Source organism: Ranitomeya variabilis, chromosome 1, assembly GCF_051348905.1.
Source record: "Ranitomeya variabilis isolate aRanVar5 chromosome 1, aRanVar5.hap1, whole genome shotgun sequence".
NCBI classification, from domain to species: Eukaryota; Metazoa; Chordata; class Amphibia; order Anura; family Dendrobatidae; genus Ranitomeya; species Ranitomeya variabilis.
In genome coordinates, this window is record NC_135232.1 from 333169323 (window position 1) to 333193615 (window position 24293).

Here is a 24293-nt window from a genome sequence, read left to right on the forward strand (position 1 = left end):
TGAGGGGAAAACACCAGTTGTTAGTGATAGGTTGACGAGATGGGTTAGAGTGGGGATGAAGACTGTGGCGAGTTTTGGGGTGAAGTGGGATGGGATCGGGTCAAGTGGGATGGGATCGGGTCAATTGCACAGATGGTGAGATGTAATCTCCAGAATAGGGCAGAAAGTTGGTTTTCTGTAATGGTGGAGAAGCTGGTTTTGGAGGAGGAGAGATGAGTTGTTAGGAAGAGGGGTTGTGGGGGTTTTAGGCCAAAGCTTTCTCTGATGTTATCAATTTCTGTTTGAAGAATGAGGCAAAGTTTTCTGCTGACATGAGTGGAGAGGGAGGAGGTGCTGTGGGACGGAGGAGAGAATTGAAGGTGTTGAATAGTTGTTTAGCGTTGTGATACAGCGAGGATATGAGAGATGAGAAGTAGGTTTGTTTTGCTATGGTCAGTGTGGCCTTGAAAGTAGTGAGGGACTGTTTGAATGCGACAAAGTGCTGGTTGGAGTGTGATCTTTTCCATCTGCACTCAGCAACCCTGGAAGCTCACCTCAGTTCTTTGGTCAGGTTGGTGTGCCAGGGTTGTCTGTTGATTTTGCAAGCTTTAGTATGTGTGAGAGGGGTGACCGATTCAAAAGCTGCAGCTATTGTGTTACATAAAGTATGTCTGTAAGGGAGAAGGGATTCAGAGAGTGAGTGTAGATCGAGGTGTTTAAGATTTCTGCGAGGGTGTGCAAGTTTGTGGGGTGGGGATTGTGGACCTGGAGAAATGAGGGAAGATAATGTATACAGGTTGCGGTCAGGAAGAGGTAGAGGTGAGTTAGAGAGATTGGGAGCAGAGGTGAGGGTAGATAAGGTCCAGTACGTGGCCATCTTTGTGGTTGGCTGCAGAAGACCATTGAGTGAGGTCAAAGGAGGAAGTGAAAGATAGAAGTTTAGTGGTAGCTGAGAGAGAAGTGTCAATGGGGATGTTGAAGTCACCCATAATGATAGTGGGGATGTCAGCGGAGAGGAAATGAAGTAGCCAGGTGGTGAAGTGGTCGAAGAAGGTGGTGGCTGGCCCTGGGGGGCAGTAAATGACAGCCAGTTGGAGGTTGGTGGGGGAGTAGATACGCACAGACTGCAACTCAAAGGAAGGGAGGGTAACAGAGGGTGGCAGTGGGATGTGGGTGAAGGAGCAGTTATCTTAAGGAGAAAACCAACTCCTCCTCCGTGCTTGCTGCTGGGGTGGGGGTGGGGTGTGTGGGAAAGGTGGAATCCACCATATGAAAGTGCAGATGAAGAGGTTGTGTTAGAGGGGGTGAGCCAGGTTTCGGTGATAGCGAGGAAGGAAAGTTTGTTAGTAATTAAAAGATCATGGATGTATGAGCTTACAGCCAACCCTACTCATTTCTTAAACCTTTGCAGTCCTTGGCACCTTCATTATTCACTATGGTCCTGTCATGGGAAAAAATGTGACAGAGAGGGGCCAGAAGATCTTGAACTCCTGCACTGATTAAAACTGCTTCACCATCCTACTAAACAGTGCACGTTTTCCTTGCTCTGTTATTACAAGGGTTAATCAGGCCTGTTGATCTCCTAGAGCTCGCCAACCTGAATCGTCTCAGTTGTTTTGTGTTGGCCACTCCCCTCTGGTATATATGCTTGCCACTGTCACTTGGGAGTTGTCAGTGATAGTTGTTTTACTTCTTGGATTGGTGTTCAAGGAAAAGTTCAGTGTTTGGGGTAGGCGGTTGGTGAGTTGTTCAGGAGATTTCTGCATGGAGTTGGGTTGCATGTTTATCCTTATTCTCTCCCATTTGGTTTGTGCCTCCTATTCCTCTCCTGTTTCCCACTCCCAGAGTTTGCTTTTATCAAAGTCTGTTAACCTCATGGGTGTCTGGTTAGTGTTTTCCAGTACACTTCGGCTTCACACCTCCCTGGGTGGGGAGGGAACAGATAAGGGTTAAGATAGGGGCATAGCAGGGTATGAGAACTTGGTGTCTCCCCCATCCGGGGTAATATGGGGGACATGTATAGCCGGGTGCACCTAGTTTGATGGATCGGATAGGTGCCCACAGTCCCTTGTTATTAGGTGCCTACAAGGGCTGTTGAATTTGGGTCAGGAGATCTGCAGCCAGTACATATATCACGGTCCATATAATGACCATATTGCACGGATGTCTAAATTTGGCCTTTGGCTGGGTTCATACGAGACTATGAAAAATATTCCACTTTTCACTTAGAAAAAAACGGACGATCTTCATCCACATTGTCATCTATATTCCATCCATGTGCCATCTGGGTGTTGTCTATATTTTACATCCTAAGGACATTCGTATTGCACCCGTTTTTATACATCAGCAGTAAATAAAATTTACAAGAGCTAATACAGTTTCCTATGCTAACAATTGCAATTTATCCATAAAAATGGGTACAATACCGATAATACATGTAGTATCCGTTTTTTCCGATCGACTATAAGGGGTGAGTCTCACTCAAAATATGGGAGAGAAAGGTGCGAATAGAACTCTCATCTGTACAGGCCTATTAAATAACATTGGTCCCAGCGCTGCCTGTATGCTATTCGATTTTAACACAGCACGCAGAACATGTACGTGTAAGGCTAGTTTCACACTAGCGTTTTGAGGAGCTGCGGAGGGCTGCGGACTTCCTCTGTGAAGCCCCGCCCTCGGCCGCACCTCCGCCGCTAGCTCCGCCTACTTCTGCATGCGGTCGGCATGCGCCCTGCGTATCTATCTTTAACATTATGTACGCAGGTCGTGCCGCTGTATGCGGATGCTTCCGCATGCGTCGCTTTGACGATGCGGAAAAAAAAAGAAATTGCTACAAGCTGCGTCCTACGCTGGTCGCTGCATCGTCAAAACGACGCATGCGGAAGCATCCGCGTACAGCGGCACGACCTGCGTACCTAAAGTTAAAGATAGGTACGCAGGCCGCATGCCGGCCGCATGCAGAAGTAGGCGGAGCTAGCGGCGGAGGTGCGGCCGAGGGCGGGGCTTCACAGAGGAAGTCCGCAGCCCTCCGCAGCTCATGCAAACGCTAATGTGAAACCGGCCTAATACACTCATCTGAACAAGTCTTTAGGCTGATTTGCTAATGTCATAGAACTCTGAACAACTGTTAAACTTTGAAAGAATTAACACTTTAAATCAGGCATGCAACACAAACATTAATTGACTATTTTTGTCATTTGACAGGAAATGTCATTATGTACCTTAAGATAGCACCCTTGTGATAATACTTCGTCTTCACACCCAGCTTTCTACAGACACTGAATGTCATGTCGGTTTCAAGACTAAGGTTCTATGCAAATCTCAGTCTTTCTTCTAACATCCCATTTATGAACTAAAAAACTAAGGATCCCGAATAACATATCAAATTATAGACTAGAACCTAATAACACCATGACAAGGCTCATGTGATCCATTAGTGGAAAACATTTTCTAAACTTAATACAAGAGCAGAACTTACCGCTGGGGTTTATTTTTGTGAAGAAAACACCAACAATATGCTATCAATTATTCCTTATAGAACAGTTGGCACTTACCAAACTAAAATATGCAGGAAATCTTATGTTTTTAATTATACATAATGGTCGTGTCAAAAACTGCAGACTTTTGGACTTATTTAGAGTGGAATGTAAAAGTTTGGGTACCCCTGGTCAAAATTACTGTTATTGTGAACAGTTGAGCAAGTTGAAGATGAAATGATCTCTAAAGCATTTAAAATTAAAGATGACACACTTCCGTTGTATTTTAGAGAATATATATTAATCTCTTACATTTTAAAAATTACATAAAGGAAAATGGGTATATGCAAAAGTTTGGGCACCCTGCATGGTTAGTACCCAGTAGCACCACATTTTGAAAGTACCACAGCTTGTAATAGCATTTTGTAGCCAGCCAATAATCTTTCAATTTTTGTTTGAGGGATTTTCATTTATTCTTCCTTGGAAAGTTCTTTCAGTTCCGTGAGATTCCTGGGTCATTTTGCATGCACTGCTATGCTGAGTTCCAGCCACAGATTTTCAATGACGTCCAGATCAGGGAACTGTGAAAACATTGTAAAACCTTCAGCTTGAGCCTTTTGAGGTAGTCTATTGTGGATCCTCTTTTCAACATCGGCTTTTTTACAGATGGTGCTATGTTTGCATCAAGAATAGGTTGAAATTTCATTGAATCCATCATTCCCTCTACCAGTGAAATGTTCCCTGTGCCATTGGCTGCAATACAACCCCAAAGCATGATTGCTTCACTCCCATGCTCAATGGTTGATTAAATGTTCTTTTCCTGTAATTCTGTGCGATTTTTTGTCTCCACACATACAGTACCTTTGATCATTGTAGCCAAAGAGTTCTATCTTAATCTCAGTGGTCCATAGGACTTGTTTCCAAAATGCATCAGGCTTGTTTAGATATTCTTTGGCATACTTCTGGAGCTAAATTTTATGGTGAATACTCATAAGGTTTTCTTATGATGACTCTTCCCTGAAGGCCATATTTGTGCAGGTGTCTCTGAACTGTAGAACAATGTACCACATCTCAGAATCTGCGAAATCTTTCTGAAGGTCTTTTGCAGTCAGGCAGGGTTATGATTTGCCTATCTAGCAATCCTAAAGCAGCTCTCACTGAAATTTTGCTTGGTCTTCCAGACTTTATCTTTACCTCCACTGTTCCTGTTAACTGCCATTTCTTAATTACATTTCGAACTGGGGAAAGGGTAACATTAAAACACTTTGCTATCTTCTTATAGCCTTCTCCTGCTTTGTGGACCTCCACCATTTTCATCTACTCAGTTCTAGGTAGATGCTTAGAAGATGCCATGGCTGCTTTTTTTGCCACAAGATTAGAGGAGGCTGGGTTTTTATAATGCTGTGAAGTTCGCATCACCTGGCCTATCCTAAATTACAATGTTAATTTTTTTCCCTAAAATACAAAGGAAATGTGTCATCTTTAACACTTTAGGACTTTTAGAGATCTTTTCATCTTTAACTTGCTGAACTATTCACAATAACAGTAATTTTGACCAGGAGTGCCCAAACTTTTACATACCAATGTAGTTCCAAAATTGCGCCTTTTGAGAAAAAAATAATTTGTAGAAAGATTTAGCAATTTTTGGTCCTAATATATTCTGAATTTTGTTTCTTAAAAAGTGGGTGGGACTCGGTAAAGGGGACATGGTCAATCAATATTCAGAGGTACATTTAAATTCCTGGCGCTCAGGCAGAACAATACAGCAGTACCCACCAAACAGTAGTGCCCATGGAGCTGTATCATCCATAGAGTAGCGCCCATATTGCCATAGCAATGCCTATACAGCAATACCAACCAGACAGTAGTGCCCATGGAGCAGTATCATCCATAGAGTAGTACATATACTGCCATAGCAATGCCTATACAGCAGTACCAACCAGACAGTAATGTCCATAGAGCAGTATCATCCATAGAGTAGTGCCCATATTGCCATAGCAAGGCTCATACAGCAATACCAACCAGACAGTAGTGCCCATGGAGCAGTATCATCCATAGAGTAGTGCACATATTTCCATAGCAATGCCCATATAGCAGTACCAACCCGACAGTAGTGCCAATGGAGCAGTATCATCCATAGACTAGTGCAAATATTTCCATAGCAATGCCCATATAGCAGTTCCACCCAGACAGTAGTGCCCATGGAGCAGTATCATCCATAGAGTAGTGCACATACTGCCATAGCAATGCCCATATAGCAGTATCAACCAGACAGTAGTGCCCATGGAGCAGTATCATCCATAGAGTAGTGCACATATTTCCATAGCAATGCCCATACAGCAGTACCACCCAGACAGTAGTGCCCATGGAGCAGTATCATCCATAGAGTAGTGCACATATTTCCATAGCAATGCCCATACAGCAGTACCACCCAGACAGCAGTGCCCATGGAGCAGTATCATCCATACAGTAGTGCACATACTGCCATAGCAATGCTCATACAGCAGTATCACCCAGACAGTAGTGCCCATGGAGCAGTATCATCCATAGAGTAGTGCACATATTTCCATAGCAATGCCCATACAGCAGTACCACCCAGACAGTAGTGCCCATGGAGCAGTATCATCCATACAGTAGTGCACATATTTCCATAGCAATGCCCATACAGCAGTACCACCCAGACAGTAGTGCCCATGGAGCAGTATCATCCATACAGTAGTGCACATATTTCCATAGCAATGCCCATACAGCAGTACCACCCAGACAGTAGTGCCCATGGAGCAGTATCATCCATACAGTAGTGCACATATTTCCATAGCAATGCCCATACAGCAGTACCAACCCGACAGTAGTGCCCATGGAGCAGTATCATCCATAGAGTAGTGCACATATTTCCACAGCAATGCCCATACAGCAGTACCACCCAGACAGTAGTGCCCATGGAGCAGCATCATCCATAGAGTAGTGCACATATTTCCATAGCAATGCCCATACAGCAGTACCACCCAGACAGTAGTGCCAATGGAGCTGTATCATCCATAGAGTAGTGCACATATTTCCATAGCAATGCCCATAGAGAAGTACCACCCAAACAGTAGTAACAGTAGTGCCAATGGAGCAGCATCATCCATAGTGTAGTCCACATATTTCCATAGCAATGCCCATACAGCAGTACCACCCAGACAGTAGTGCCCATGGAGCAGTATCATCCATAGAGTAGTGCACATATTTCCATAGCAATGCCCATACAGCAGTACCACCCAGACAGCAGTGCCCATGGAGCAGTATCATCCATACAGTAGTGCACATACTGCCATAGCAATGCTCATACAGCAGTATCACCCAGACAGTAGTGCCCATGGAGCAGTATCATCCATAGAGTAGTGCACATATTTCCATAGCAATGCCCATACAGCAGTACCACCCAGACAGTAGTGCCCATGGAGCAGTATCATCCATACAGTAGTGCACATATTTCCATAGCAATGCCCATACAGCAGTACCACCCAGACAGTAGTGCCCATGGAGCAGTATCATCCATACAGTAGTGCACATATTTCCATAGCAATGCCCATACAGCAGTACCAACCCGACAGTAGTGCCCATGGAGCAGTATCATCCATACAGTAGTGCACATATTTCCATAGCAATGCCCATACAGCAGTACCACCCAGACAGTAGTGCCCATGGAGCAGTATCATCCATACAGTAGTGCACATATTTCCATAGCAATGCCCATACAGCAGTACCAACCCGACAGTAGTGCCCATGGAGCAGTATCATCCATAGAGTAGTGCACATATTTCCACAGCAATGCCCATACAGCAGTACCACCCAGACAGTAGTGCCCATGGAGCAGTATCATCCATAGAGTAGTGCACATATTTCCATAGCAATGCCCATACAGCAGTACCACCCAGACAGCAGTGCCCATGGAGCAGTATCATCCATACAGTAGTGCACATACTGCCATAGCAATGCTCATACAGCAGTATCACCCAGACAGTAGTGCCCATGGAGCAGTATCATCCATAGAGTAGTGCACATATTTCCATAGCAATGCCCATACAGCAGTACCACCCAGACAGTAGTGCCCATGGAGCAGTATCATCCATAGAGTAGTGCACATATTTCCACAGCAATGCCCATACAGCAGTACCACCCAGACAGTAGTGCCCATGGAGCAGTATCATCCATAGAGTAGTGCACATATTTCCATAGCAATGCCCATACAGCAGTACCACCCAGACAGTAGTGCCCATGGAGCAGTATCATCCATAGAGTAGTGCACATATTTCCATAGCAATGCCCATACAGCAGTACCACCCAGACAGTAGTGCCAATGGAGCTGTATCATCCATAGAGTAGTGCACGTATTTCCATAGCAATGCCCATAGAGAAGTACCACCCAAACAGTAGTAACAGTAGTGCCAATGGAGCAGCATCATCCATAGTGTAGTCCACATATTTCCATAGCAATGCCCATACAGCAGTACCACCCAGACAGTAGTGCCCATGGAGCAGTATCATCCATAGAGTAGTGCACATATTTCCATAGCAATGCCCATACAGCAGTACCAACCCGACAGTAGTGCCCATGGAGCAGTATCATCCATAGAGTAGTGCACATATTTCCACAGCAATGCCCATACAGCAGTACCACCCAGACAGTAGTGCCCATGGAGCAGTATCATCCATAGAGTAGTGCACATATTTCCATAGCAATGCCCATACAGCAGTACCACCCAGACAGTAGTGCCCATGGAGCAGCATCATCCATAGAGTAGTGCACATATTTCCATAGCAATGCCCATACAGCAGTACCACCCAGACAGTAGTGCCCATGGAGCAGCATCATCCATAGAGCAGTGCACATATTTCCATAGCAATGCCCATACAGCAGTACCACCCAGACAGTAGTGCCCATGGAGCAGTATCATCCATAGAGTAGTGCACATATTTCCACAGCAATGCCCATACAGCAGTACCACCCAGACAGTAGTGCCCATGGAGCAGCAGCATCCATAGAGTAGTGCACATATTTCCATAGCAATGCCCATACAGCAGTACCACCCAGACAGTAGTGCCCATGGAGCAGCATCATCCATAGAGTAGTGCACATATTTCCATAGCAATGCCCATACAGCAGTACCACCCAGACAGCAGTGCCCATGGAGCAGTATCATCCATACAGTAGTGCACATACTGCCATAGCAATGCTCATACAGCAGTATCACCCAGACAGTAGTGCCCATGGAGCAGTATCATCCATAGAGTAGTGCACATATTTCCATAGCAATGCCCATACAGCAGTACCACCCAGACAGTAGTGCCCATGGAGCAGTATCATCCATACAGTAGTGCACATATTTCCATAGCAATGCCCATACAGCAGTACCACCCAGACAGTAGTGCCCATGGAGCAGTATCATCCATACAGTAGTGCACATATTTCCATAGCAATGCCCATACAGCAGTACCAACCCGACAGTAGTGCCCATGGAGCAGTATCATCCATAGAGTAGTGCACATATTTCCACAGCAATGCCCATACAGCAGTACCACCCAGACAGTAGTGCCCATGGAGCAGCATCATCCATAGAGTAGTGCACATATTTCCATAGCAATGCCCATACAGCAGTACCACCCAGACAGTAGTGCCAATGGAGCTGTATCATCCATAGAGTAGTGCACGTATTTCCATAGCAATGCCCATAGAGAAGTACCACCCAAACAGTAGTAACAGTAGTGCCAATGGAGCAGCATCATCCATAGTGTAGTCCACATATTTCCATAGCAATGCCCATACAGCAGTACCACCCAGACAGTAGTGCCCATGGAGCAGTATCATCCATAGAGTAGTGCACATATTTCCATAGCAATGCCCATACAGCAGTACCACCCAGACAGCAGTGCCCATGGAGCAGTATCATCCATACAGTAGTGCACATACTGCCATAGCAATGCTCATACAGCAGTATCACCCAGACAGTAGTGCCCATGGAGCAGTATCATCCATAGAGTAGTGCACATATTTCCATAGCAATGCCCATACAGCAGTACCACCCAGACAGTAGTGCCCATGGAGCAGTATCATCCATACAGTAGTGCACATATTTCCATAGCAATGCCCATACAGCAGTACCACCCAGACAGTAGTGCCCATGGAGCAGTATCATCCATACAGTAGTGCACATATTTCCATAGCAATGCCCATACAGCAGTACCAACCCGACAGTAGTGCCCATGGAGCAGTATCATCCATAGAGTAGTGCACATATTTCCACAGCAATGCCCATACAGCAGTACCACCCAGACAGTAGTGCCCATGGAGCAGTATCATCCATAGAGTAGTGCACATATTTCCATAGCAATGCCCATACAGCAGTACCACCCAGACAGCAGTGCCCATGGAGCAGTATCATCCATACAGTAGTGCACATACTGCCATAGCAATGCTCATACAGCAGTATCACCCAGACAGTAGTGCCCATGGAGCAGTATCATCCATAGAGTAGTGCACATATTTCCATAGCAATGCCCATACAGCAGTACCACCCAGACAGTAGTGCCCATGGAGCAGTATCATCCATAGAGTAGTGCACATATTTCCACAGCAATGCCCATACAGCAGTACCACCCAGACAGTAGTGCCCATGGAGCAGTATCATCCATAGAGTAGTGCACATATTTCCATAGCAATGCCCATACAGCAGTACCACCCAGACAGTAGTGCCCATGGAGCAGTATCATCCATAGAGTAGTGCACATATTTCCATAGCAATGCCCATACAGCAGTACCACCCAGACAGTAGTGCCAATGGAGCTGTATCATCCATAGAGTAGTGCACGTATTTCCATAGCAATGCCCATAGAGAAGTACCACCCAAACAGTAGTAACAGTAGTGCCAATGGAGCAGCATCATCCATAGTGTAGTCCACATATTTCCATAGCAATGCCCATACAGCAGTACCACCCAGACAGTAGTGCCCATGGAGCAGCATCATCCATAGAGTAGTGCACATATTTCCATAGCAATGCCCATACAGCAGTACCACCCAGACAGTAGTGCCCATGGAGCAGCATCATCCATAGAGCAGTGCACATATTTCCATAGCAATGCCCATACAGCAGTACCACCCAGACAGTAGTGCCCATGGAGCAGTATCATCCATAGAGTAGTGCACATATTTCCACAGCAATGCCCATACAGCAGTACCACCCAGACAGTAGTGCCCATGGAGCAGCAGCATCCATAGAGTAGTGCACATATTTCCATAGCAATGCCCATACAGCAGTACCACCCAGACAGTAGTGCCCATGGAGCAGCATCATCCATAGAGTAGTGCACATATTTCCATAGCAATGACCATACAGCAGTACCACCCAGACAGTAGTGCCCACGGAGCAGCATCATCCATAGAGTAGTGCACATATTTCCATAGCAATGCCCATACAGCAGTACCACCCAGACAGTAGTGCCCACGGAGCAGCATCATCCATAGAGTAGTGCACATATTTCCATAGCAATGCCCATACAGCAGTACCACCCAGACAGTAGTGCCCATGGAGCAGTATCATCCATAGAGTAGTGCACATATTTCCATAGCAATGCCCATACAGCAGTACCACCCAGACAGTAGTGCCCATGGAGCAGTATCATCCATAGAGTAGTGCACATATTTCCATAGCAATGCCCATACAGCAGTACCAACCCGACAGTAGTGCCCATGGAGCAGTATCATCCATAGAGTAGTGCACATATTTCCACAGCAATGCCCATACAGCAGTACCACCCAGACAGTAGTGCCCATGGAGCAGTATCATCCATAGAGTAGTGCACATATTTCCATAGCAATGCCCATACAGCAGTACCACCCAGACAGTAGTGCCCATGGAGCAGCATCATCCATAGAGTAGTGCACATATTTCCATAGCAATGCCCATACAGCAGTACCACCCAGACAGTAGTGCCCATGGAGCAGTATCATCCATAGAGTAGTGCACATATTTCCATAGCAATGCCCATACAGCAGTACCACCCAGACAGTAGTGCCCATGGAGCAGCATCATCCATAGAGTAGTGCACATATTTCCATAGCAATGCCCATACAGCAGTACCACCCAGACAGTAGTGCCCATGGAGCAGCATCATCCATAGAGCAGTGCACATATTTCCATAGCAATGCCCATACAGCAGTACCACCCAGACAGTAGTGCCCATGGAGCAGTATCATCCATAGAGTAGTGCACATATTTCCACAGCAATGCCCATACAGCAGTACCACCCAGACAGTAGTGCCCATGGAGCAGCAGCATCCATAGAGTAGTGCACATATTTCCATAGCAATGCCCATACAGCAGTACCACCCAGACAGTAGTGCCCATGGAGCAGCATCATCCATAGAGTAGTGCACATATTTCCATAGCAATGCCCATACAGCAGTACCACCCAGACAGCAGTGCCCATGGAGCAGTATCATCCATACAGTAGTGCACATACTGCCATAGCAATGCTCATACAGCAGTATCACCCAGACAGTAGTGCCCATGGAGCAGTATCATCCATAGAGTAGTGCACATATTTCCATAGCAATGCCCATACAGCAGTACCACCCAGACAGTAGTGCCCATGGAGCAGTATCATCCATACAGTAGTGCACATATTTCCATAGCAATGCCCATACAGCAGTACCACCCAGACAGTAGTGCCCATGGAGCAGTATCATCCATACAGTAGTGCACATATTTCCATAGCAATGCCCATACAGCAGTACCAACCCGACAGTAGTGCCCATGGAGCAGTATCATCCATAGAGTAGTGCACATATTTCCACAGCAATGCCCATACAGCAGTACCACCCAGACAGTAGTGCCCATGGAGCAGCATCATCCATAGAGTAGTGCACATATTTCCATAGCAATGCCCATACAGCAGTACCACCCAGACAGTAGTGCCAATGGAGCTGTATCATCCATAGAGTAGTGCACGTATTTCCATAGCAATGCCCATAGAGAAGTACCACCCAAACAGTAGTAACAGTAGTGCCAATGGAGCAGCATCATCCATAGTGTAGTCCACATATTTCCATAGCAATGCCCATACAGCAGTACCACCCAGACAGTAGTGCCCATGGAGCAGTATCATCCATAGAGTAGTGCACATATTTCCATAGCAATGCCCATACAGCAGTACCACCCAGACAGCAGTGCCCATGGAGCAGTATCATCCATACAGTAGTGCACATACTGCCATAGCAATGCTCATACAGCAGTATCACCCAGACAGTAGTGCCCATGGAGCAGTATCATCCATAGAGTAGTGCACATATTTCCATAGCAATGCCCATACAGCAGTACCACCCAGACAGTAGTGCCCATGGAGCAGTATCATCCATACAGTAGTGCACATATTTCCATAGCAATGCCCATACAGCAGTACCACCCAGACAGTAGTGCCCATGGAGCAGTATCATCCATACAGTAGTGCACATATTTCCATAGCAATGCCCATACAGCAGTACCAACCCGACAGTAGTGCCCATGGAGCAGTATCATCCATAGAGTAGTGCACATATTTCCACAGCAATGCCCATACAGCAGTACCACCCAGACAGTAGTGCCCATGGAGCAGTATCATCCATAGAGTAGTGCACATATTTCCATAGCAATGCCCATACAGCAGTACCACCCAGACAGCAGTGCCCATGGAGCAGTATCATCCATACAGTAGTGCACATACTGCCATAGCAATGCTCATACAGCAGTATCACCCAGACAGTAGTGCCCATGGAGCAGTATCATCCATAGAGTAGTGCACATATTTCCATAGCAATGCCTATACAGCAGTACCACCCAGACAGTAGTGCCCATGGAGCAGTATCATCCATAGAGTAGTGCACATATTTCCACAGCAATGCCCATACAGCAGTACCACCCAGACAGTAGTGCCCATGGAGCAGTATCATCCATAGAGTAGTGCACATATTTCCATAGCAATGCCCATACAGCAGTACCACCCAGACAGTAGTGCCCATGGAGCAGTATCATCCATAGAGTAGTGCACATATTTCCATAGCAATGCCCATACAGCAGTACCACCCAGACAGTAGTGCCAATGGAGCTGTATCATCCATAGAGTAGTGCACGTATTTCCATAGCAATGCCCATAGAGAAGTACCACCCAAACAGTAGTAACAGTAGTGCCAATGGAGCAGCATCATCCATAGTGTAGTCCACATATTTCCATAGCAATGCCCATACAGCAGTACCACCCAGACAGTAGTGCCCATGGAGCAGTATCATCCATAGAGTAGTGCACATACTGCCATAGCAATGCCCATACAGCAGTACCAGGCACAATGCAATGATTTTACAGTGTGGCTGCAGGTTATATTTCTTCCCATAGAGAAATGTTTTTCATGTTAGCAACCGTGTAATTTCTAATTATTAAGTTATTTGTGTGGAAACGACAATGGCAAAGTAACAAGAAAGAAAGTTGTACAAAAAAAACAGTGTTACAGCTTTTGTGAGTACTAGAAAATATCAGGTAATGACTTGAACTTCTATTACTGACAATAATGGTATATTTCCAGTGTCAACAGTTAGAAAATAGAATTAAAGTATTGCAGTCATTTTTGTTATCAGAGGATAATGGCAGATGGCATGAATGTACAAATCCACAATAGCAGAATTCTGCATTCTCCTTTATCTATTGGAGCTGCAGGAGTTAGCTGAGACATCCCCTACACCCATGATGGATAAAGGAGCAATAACAAATAAGGGCTTCCAAACCAAATATAAAGAATGATTCAATATAATATTGGATGGATTTAACTCATGATTGTCACGGTAGTAATGTTTAATGATAGATAGCGCTTAATGAAAAACTTTACTGCTTTTCTGTGTTAAATTATACTGCCAGCGTTAAAGACTGCTTTCGTTTCTATAACACATAAACGAGATAAAATCTTATACGGATTTCCTCTGCATAAATGTCATTATTAAAAGTCTCCTCTTCTCCTTCATCAACACACCACAGATTTAGTCATCTACATCTTTGCCTTTCTTTTTACATTAAAGAGATTGTGACAGTAGCCTAATTTAAAGAGAACCCATCACTTGCCATTAAGAAATACTTTTTCTACCTGGTGTAGATGTCTCTGTTCTCCAGAATCTGGCATGGTATTTCTTTTGTTCTTGCTGAGATATGGCCCCCTCTTCCCTGTAGGGGAGTCTAGTCATTCTGGCATGATACAGATCTTAAGTGCTTCTGGGCCACCCATAGACTTTAAATGTCCTCCTTATTCTGCATTGATGTTCTAAAACATCACTGCATAGGAGCATAACTACTTGTGATTGTGCAGGTGTGGGACCTCCCCATCGAGAAGGAGGCACAGATGGGTTATTACCATATACCTCCTCACAGCTGTATACACAAGCGCTGTGCATGCAGTAAATAGGAAGTACTGACAGCATTGCTCCTCCATATACAGCGGTCATGGGATCACTGCATATAGTGATATGGGCCCCAGACAGCTCTGATGTGTAGACACCAGGTTGCATTCCCCTTGTAACTGTGACTAATATACCAGCCCCAGTTATAAGGGAAATAGGATGGGTTGAACTAGATGGACTAAAAGTCTTCCTTCAACCTTAAAAACTATGTTACTAAAATAGGATGAAAATAAAATTATTAAATAAATAAAATAAAATAAATAAATAAATAAATAAATAAATAAATAAAATAAAATGACCTTATGGAGGGCACAATGTGAAAAATAAATAAAAACTAAAATGAATAAATAAATAAAGGAAAAAAAATAAATACATAAAATAAAAAAACATGTCACTGTCAATCCAAATTACTGTTACTAGCCCCATCCCCAACAAAAAGACGTGTCCGCTGCATAAAAATAATTGTTATAGAATGTGTAACAAATGTATTTGAAATGTATTTTAGTGTTTTGCTGTGGTCATAACTAAAAAAAATGGGAAAAATAGACACTTGTTCCCTTCTTTTCCCACTGATCTCTCCCAATATCAGCAAAAAACAGAGAGAATATGACAGTGACATAACAATGAAACCTTCTATCATGAAAACAAGTCACAAAATGTGCTTGAATATCTGAACAAGAACATTTTTTACAGCTCTTTAAACCACATGTTCGAAAAAAAAAAAAAAAAATTTGCCTGGTCAGCAATGGGGGTAAATGGTCAGGTCCCAAACTGGTTAAAATGAATATATCTACAGAATTTCACCTGCCAAACTATATAGCTCTTTCAAAAACAAGTCTACCAATTGTTTTACATGGCCAATCTGTTCCTCTGTTTGAATAGCGCTGGATGAAGAATAGAGCTGGAGTGGCAGAGGCTTCAGATCATCAGCCTCATTTGCATATCAGTTCAAAGGCCGGCGTCACACTCAGTGTAAGACAATACGGTCCGTTTTTTACGGCCGTAATACGGAGAAATGTTCCCAAAATAGTGATCCGTATGTGATCCGTAGGCAGGGTGTGGCAGCGTATTTTGCGCATGTAATGTTGCATATGTAATCCGTATGACAACCGTAATGCGTATTTTTCACGCAACATGACAAAATGGACATTTAACGGTTTTTGAGGCTGTAATTGATTTAAATCAGCATCAGCAACCCTATTTAAGGCCTCGACAACAGGTGCCACCCTCCCATATGGCCATTTGGTGCTTGTGCATTTGTTGGTGTGTTGTGTAAACGTTTGCACCATGTCTGACCTCCTTCACTTCACCCCAACGCAGCGGGTTTTGTATAACTGGCTCTTGTCGCGTCGCTTTGGCCATCCATATCCTGTTATTGCTGATCCGCGAAGGAGGAGAACAAGAATGTGGGTGCATCCTCTTCTCACGAAACGCCTCACTAAAGGCCATTTCAAGAGGCTCTATACAGCTCTGCGGGCACATCCCGACAAATTCTATCTATACTGTTGCATGACCATCACAATATTTGATAGATTGTTGGAGATTTTACGTCCCGGTATAACCTATCAGGACACAAGGCTGCGCAAAGCCATATCCGCAGAGGAGCATCTTCGCCTAACCTTACGGTATGTATTCTCCATCCTCACATACTGTTTTTTTTTTATATTTTTTAACAGTTGTTTTTTATCAGTTTTTTACAGGCATATGTGTACATTAGGTCACAAGCATATATATCATAGTTTGTCAAATTTACTAGTGAAGTAGCCTAAGCAAATATTTCTTTTTGAAGCCATTATCCTGTTTTCCAGGAACCAAACAAAAATTGTGCCTATTCATGTTTTGTGTGTACTGTTTTAACCTAGCTAATATATTTTTGTTCAATTTTCAGCTTCCTGACAACTGGATTGTCATATGCGGGACTTCACCTTGAGTTTTTGATTGGTCGCTCAACAATTTCTGGCATTGTGCGTTTAACCTGTCGCCAAATATGGGAGAAACTGAAGGACCTTGTTATGCCCGAGCCAAAGCAGGCTGATTCGCTACAAATATCCCGTGGTTACCAGCAAAATTGTGACTTCCCTAACTGCATTGGAGCCGTGGATGGGAAACATATCAGGGTACGTAAGCCGCCGAACTCTGGATCCCAATTCTATAATTATAAGCAGTTTTTCTCTGTAGTTCTGTTAGCTGTAGTTGACAGTAACTACAGGTTTATAATTGTAGACATTGGGGCCTAGGGGCGAACTGGAGACTCTAGGGTCTTCAATTCGTCCATTATGGGCGGGCGGCTACGTGACAACCAGTTAGATCTCCCACCGCCAAAACAACTCCCAGGCTCCAGTGCGGAAGCAGTGCCTTTAGTTTTTGTTGGAGATGAGGCATTCCAACTGACCAGACATGTCATGAGGCCTTATCCACGGCGCAACCTCGACCACCGGCGGAAAATATTTAATTTACGGCTTTCTAGGGCGCGGAGACTGGTGGAGTATGCCTTTGGGATTCTGGTGGCCAAATGGCATGTTCTCCACTCTGCCATTCAGCTTAGTGAAACTTCTGTGAACTAAGTGATCAAAGCGTGTGTAATTTTGCACAATTACACCCACATACATGATTGCTCCTCAGATGATATTGGTGAACACATGTTGAGCAATGTGATTAGGCTTACACCACATGGCCCTCCTACGCGCCGTCCCCTTTCTGGCATAAAAGTTAGGGATGTTTTCACCAATTATTTTGTCTCTCCTGCTGTGTCTCAGTTGTGATGTCATTTTTTGGCCCTTATATTTTTTATTTATTATGCCATTTAAATGGTAACGTGTGTGTTGTATTTCCTTACTTACCAGATGATTATGATCATACCATATGTGTATGTTGTTTAAATGATTAGTCCACAAACATCATTTTGATTTTGAAATGTTTTTTTTTTAAACGGAAAAAAAACTTTTTTTGGCAACTTGCCACCATATTAGTGTTTTTTTGTTTTTTGGGGGTTAACCAACAAACAAAATAAACAATCCAGACACTACAAACCAACAACATCCATGGTTGGATATACATATATGGACCTCACAAAAAAAAACATTACAGATCCCTGTAAGTAGGCGGGGGAGATGGCAGCAGCTCTGGGTCCTGTTCAGGGGGCCTTTGTTGGGCCAATTGTCCTTGATCCTGTGAGGATGCTGTTGGTTGCGGAGCGGAAATCAGCCCTTGTCCATATTAGGCATTTGGTTGTTGCCCATAAATAAATTCTCTCTGCCACTCCTGCTGACGCAGATATTGGGTGTAGTCATACCCCATCCCAAAATGGCCATGTTGTCCAAACCCAGGTTGGGACCAGCCTACATCACTGGGTCTGGAAAAGTGGCCATATTGGGAATGGGGGTTGTAGGCTGCCATTTGCTGCAGTGCTGGCCTTTGCAGATTTTGGGGTGGGATGGGCTGAGGTGGAGGCATACGTGGAGTAGGTGCTGCAAATCCTGATTGATCCTGCACCTGTTGAGGAAATTGAAGGCGCAAGAGGTTTGTTTGGGAAAGCTGCCTTCTCTCAATGAATTCAAATACCTCATAGGGGTTATTTGGAGGGGTGCTTAAATCAATCAGGATTTGCATGCACCCTCTCACACGTAGCCTCACCTCACGGGGAACGGGGCGAAGGTAACGGGCAAGGCTGCGAGAAAAGGCCTCCTCTCCATCATCCGTAGCTGCCCTGGACAAATAATTGAGGACCCCAGCGTTCACATCCCTCCTTGTGGCTTGCACCTCTCTCCTTCGGCGCCCTCTGGGTAAAGGCACAGCTGCCTGTGGGGAGGACACAAGTGGGCCAGTAGGACTGCTGCTCTGGGCTTGCTCCTCCTGGCTTCCAGGTTCATGTGCTGCTGAGGGTGGTGGTGCTGGATCTTCGACACTTGGTGCTGTGTCTTGTGATGCTGTAGCAGTTGGACTCGGAATGATGGAGGGACAAGATGAAGAAGATGGGCCTGCCACCTCTGCATCCACACCAACCGGATCTATTACTGCTTCAGAATCCGACCCGGTCTCCCTCTCTGTGAGGTTGGACTGTGTTCTGTCATTAAACAATAAAGAAAAAAATAAAACAGTAAATAGGTGATTATTTTTTGTACATTATTTTCTAACACATCTGTGACCTCATCTCATGAAAAATATGTACAGAAAACATCCGATCATCAATAGATCTCATTCAAAAAATCCCATCTTATATGCTAGTCACACAATGGGATCCAAGATTTATCCCGTGAATCACCCAAACTTAGGAAATGACTACCACAACACATCATACTGTCGCCTACCATTGAAAATCGACACAAAAAGAGTGAAGACCCACCTCTTCCAACAATCACATAACCTGCAGTAACCACATATGGCAAAAAAAAACAGACTGAACAGCTGGACCCTCGCCTACTGTATTGTCACCCATCCCTAATGGAGCTTGTGAGGCTTTGCGGGCAGGGTCCTCTCTCATCCTGGACAATTTTTTTCATAATTTGTTAGACATTTAGTTTTTTCATAGGTTTACCAATCCTTACATTGAAAGTGCCATGGGATAACCATAAAAAGAAAATAAAAATACTAATATTTTATTTAAAAAAAGTATTGTGTGGTTATCACTTACTGCCTTAAATCCATACTGCCATCCAAAAACGAAAGACGGTCATAATATATATATTTTCATTTTTTTGGTGGTGCTGCTGACCCACTTCTTGCCTGCATCTGACGTTCCCGCCGGTACTGGTCCTTGATGCTGCGCCATCTTCTCATAACATCATCCACTGCAATGAACTGGGCCAACATTTTGTTATTACCACTCCCTCATTCTGCACATTGCTTAAAACAGTTGTCATTGATAGATAAATAATCTTATTATTAGTTCTTTATATAGCACCATTAATTCCATGGTGCTGTACATGAGAAAGGGGTTACATACAGGGTTCAAGATATCCTTTACAGTAAACAAGTTTACAGTGACAGACTGGTACTGAGGGGAGAGTGCCCTGTCCTTGCGGAGTTACATTTGTTGATATTTTAAAGACGATACTTAAAAGCCTTCTTAAATTAGTATCATAAAGTAAGACCTCAATTTTGACAGAATAAAAGAACATGGTCCACAACCCTCTGTACTAGTTTTGTGCTGACAAAAATAGGACACAACGCAACATCAATATTAGCTATGTCCGTTAACACTATATCATGTTAATCATCTTTGCTTTGTTCTAAAAAGTTGGCATAATATCATAATACCAAGTTCAAAATTTAAATTTTTAGGAAAAAAAGGTCGGTCAAGCATTTTTTAAGGATACATAATGTCAAGACATTATTGTACTTACAAAGTTGGGTCTGCTCCGCATGTGGCCATTGGGCATAATCAGGGAATAAGATCCCACATATCGCCCTCCATGCTGCCTCTTTCCTGGCCCTGTTGGATTAATTTGCATCCCGCTGGTCCCAGATTTCTGGCCTTTCTTGGACCAGGATGAGGAGCATATCGACGTTTATGATGGTGGACATGCTGCTTGCAACTCCGTGGAGGTGAGCACCAGACTTCCGGGATGTGTGTGTGGCTTTTTCAGCTAATTAGCATGTCTGAGCTTCCTGATTGAGTGTTTGTCACAATTCCTTGCACCTGGCGATGTCTGGAGATGTCTGGCGTATTTCTCGCAAGTCACACTGCTGGTCCATGTGTAATCTGTATTTTTCTCGCCCCCATAGACTTTCATTGGCGATTTTTTTGCACAATACAGTGACAAACGCAGCATGCTGCGGTTTTGTACGGCCGTAGAAGACCGTATAATACGGATCCGTAAAATACGGCTGATAGGAGCTGGGCCATAGAGAATCATTGGGCCGTGTGTTATGCGTATTTTACGGGTGTATTTTCTGCGCTTATACATCCGTTAAACTCGCCAGTGTGACGCCGGCCAAATACTGATTTCTCAGTGATGGAGGAACAGAGTAGCCATGTAAAGGTATTGCTGGGTTTGTCTTTGAAGGAGCTACATGCAGATATAAATAGTTTTGGGAGTTAAAAATCTGCTAACAGTATGTTAATATGCAAAGTATAAGAAGTATACATGACACACCACACCTCAGTAAGAGAATGAATTTTGTCAGAAAGAGATATTTACTTAGAAAGAAAATATAACTTGTGACATACCTATAGGGTAGGGTTTGCATGGGCCGACGTACCAAGATAGTGTCTTTTTTGTTTAGGTTTCATGGGTTATCAGTTGGATTTTGTTTTTGACACTATTGAAAAGTGTAGTCCTCTACAATAGTTTATGCTACACAAAAATCTATAAATAATTCTCCGTTCGCACTTTCCAGCGAATACGTCTGGATTGCAAACTAAGACCTTTTATGTGCCCTAAATGGGTGTGACTAGAGCCTAATAATATCCTTCTTCTACAGATGGAGCAGCCATAGCATCTGCTAAAGAGCTATAAAATAAGGTGCTGTATCCCCACTGAGATGAAGATATGCAAATTGCCTATAGCGCCACCTATTGGAAGTAGCGATCCTACAAGTCACAATCAACCCTTTAACGAGTCGTGAAATATGACTTAGGATAAAAGCCAAATCAGCATCTCAATTCGCAGACAAGGTGTTTCGGGCTGTTGGCCCTCGTCAGTGCGAAGCATGAGAACTGATTTGGCTAGGTGAGAGGCTCTGGACTGGGGTCTAAGGGGTAAGGTTTCTCCTTATGGAGAGTTATGAAAACTGTTGGAGGAAAAAAGCACAATAGGATTTTATCCGAGATTAAGCAGTCAATGCAAGATAAAAGCACTCACCAGACATAGCTTAAGACAAGCATTGGAGAGATTCGCTGCCGCAGATCCACGGTTTCACGAGGGACCGGCCGTTGAGAATACAATGTAGGAGAGCATGGTCAAATTCTGCGCTGCTGAATCATGTAGTCCAAAGGTATTGTTAAAAAGTGGTCTTTATTCAACGCGTTTCTGAGTTTCAAAGAGCTCCTTCATCAGGAAACACCACATAAGAATGTCATTATAGGTCAGAAAAATCTTTAAATAGACAGACAGTTCAGGCACAATTCAAATCTCGGTACCAAACAGGTCACCTGATTGGAGATGTCAAAGTTCAGTGACTGAACACATGGTAGACACATAGTCAACAGGGTATACAGTATATACCACTATAATCAAAGAAAAAATAATTTTATATTTATTTTCACATAATCTATGAGAATATAATATTTTTCCTTTGGGAATATACTGTATACCCTGTTGATTATGTGTCTACCATGTGTTCAGTCACTGAACTTTGACATCTCCAATCAGGTGACCTGCTTGGCGCCGAGATTTGAATTGTACCTGAACTGTCTGTCTATTTAAAGATTTTTCTGACCTATAATGACATTCTTATGTGGTGTTTCCTGATGAAGGAGTTCTTTGAAACTCAGAAACGCGTTGAATAAAGACCACTTTTAATAATACCTTTGGACTACATGATTCAGCAGCGCAGAATTTGACCACGTTCTCCTACATTGTATCCTTATGGAGAGTGACATACCAGCTCTGGCTTATCAAAGTAAGGAGACTTATTCGCCGTGCAATGGTCCTCTGGGGAATTTAATATGCAAATTGCCTCTTCACTGAGATGAAGTTAGTGATAACTGTGAATGTTGAAAGGCCAGAGTTTGAAAATTAATTCCGATCGCGTGGAACAGGAAAACCTGATAAAAGAAAAAGACATAAAAAGTATTAAGTATTTCATGTATTGGTGGAGCAACAATAACAGGAAAACCAGCTCACCCCTGCTGAAAACACTGCGCTCTTTGGCACAGATAGAAGCCACTCCTGCAATCTTGGCACTGGGTGAAACCAATAGAAAAATCCTCCTACTGTATGTCCAGTCTAAAAATGACTGTATTCTAAAATGATTTAAGGGAAAATCTCCAAGTACATTCAACAGCATAATGCGACTACCGTGTCTCAAGCTGTAAACCAGTTCTTAGTCATGGATGATGATGGTTGGTGGAGTGAGGCTCCACTATAAGTATTGCTAGCCTTATGGCTTCATGCAAGACTCCATTTGTTTATAAAGAGTTTAGGTCCAAGAGTGTAAAGGGGTAGACCATAGACATGCCTTCAAGGCACATTGTGACTGACAATAAAATCTCACTTTGAGCATGGAAGGTTCTTCATACAAGCCACAATTTGCTTACTAATGGTTATAAATCCTCAAACTAATTTACCCTAAGGCACTTTATAACAGTTTCAAATTAACTTGTGACAGAATCCCTTTAAATACTCGCTCATTCTCACAACACCCTTAAGAACAGAACAAATTGTCAGTACAGTCAATCGAATTAGCAATGATCGCCCTATTGACTGTGCTCTGTTACAGTTATCTACACGTCAGTCTCATTAAGCTTCATGGAAGAGGTTACGATGCCGGGCATTTTGCTACTTGACAAGGACCTCATTAAGAGCTTAAGGTCCGCGCAGCTCGTTTATGACTGACAGTCCCTCTCATTGCATGCTGGAAATAGTCTTGATAGAAACCTGGCTATGCTGTAATCTATAGCTGCCAAATGAAATGCATGAATCCCAACCTCTGTACTGAATGCCGGCGCTCAGTGAAATAGTCTCGAATTGATGGATATTCCTTCATACATAAACTGGCAGAATCATTTTGTTTTTCGACTTTATATGCTCTCAATATCTTATCTAGTCCTTGCTACAATTCCTGTCATTTGGTTACGCAACGGCGCTTCGCAAATTAGATATTGATGAGATCTCATTTGAGTCACTGTTATCTCAAAGTCAGTTAATGAGTCTCTAATATCTAAAAACAAATTACCCAGCAGTAGGTGCAAACAAAACTTTTCCACTTAAACAGCAGAGCATGCGAAATGCGGCTAAGAAAACATCTGTCGTGTCATACAGAAGTTCGCATCACCTATTCCATGTGTCAGGAGAAGGAAACAAATTGATTTTCATGCCTGACGATTACATGCCCTAAATTTTGCATCACCTCATTTTGCACCTGAGACAGCGCTCATCCTTGTCAGTCAAACGTCCCTCACCGTGCTGAAACCTTCATTCTATGTAATTCGGGAACCACAGTATCGCGCACTATCAGCACTATCCTCACGACCTCTAAATGATCCTAATCTGGAGCATCAGTCACAGGCATTATCGGTCAGGAAGTTTCTTCCCTGCAGGAAATCAATATCGTCTTCTAGTGTGTACATCAGAATCTGTTGATAATTTTTACACATGGGGATTTTATTTTCCTAAAGCAATTAAAAGTCCTGACCGCACACACATATTAGTAATATCGAAGGTTGCACCATTACCTCACCACCGCCAAAACCAGGAACAGATAAAAAAAACTCATTA

General features: G+C 43.7%; 1 long non-coding RNA gene across 2 annotated transcripts in view; it reads left to right on the forward strand.

Moving 5' to 3' along the window:
- LOC143817531 (uncharacterized) overlaps positions 1-24293 on the forward strand; it is a 145785-nt gene that overhangs the window by 19094 nt on the left and 102398 nt on the right. The window contains exon 3 of one of the 2 annotated variants that reach the window (XR_013224175.1): positions 16802-18000. The exons of the other annotated variant lie outside the window; for it this stretch is intronic. This is a non-coding gene — a long non-coding RNA (uncharacterized LOC143817531). Of the gene's footprint in view, positions 1-16801; positions 18001-24293 lie in introns of those variants that run through there. 2 annotated transcript variants of the gene reach the window in all.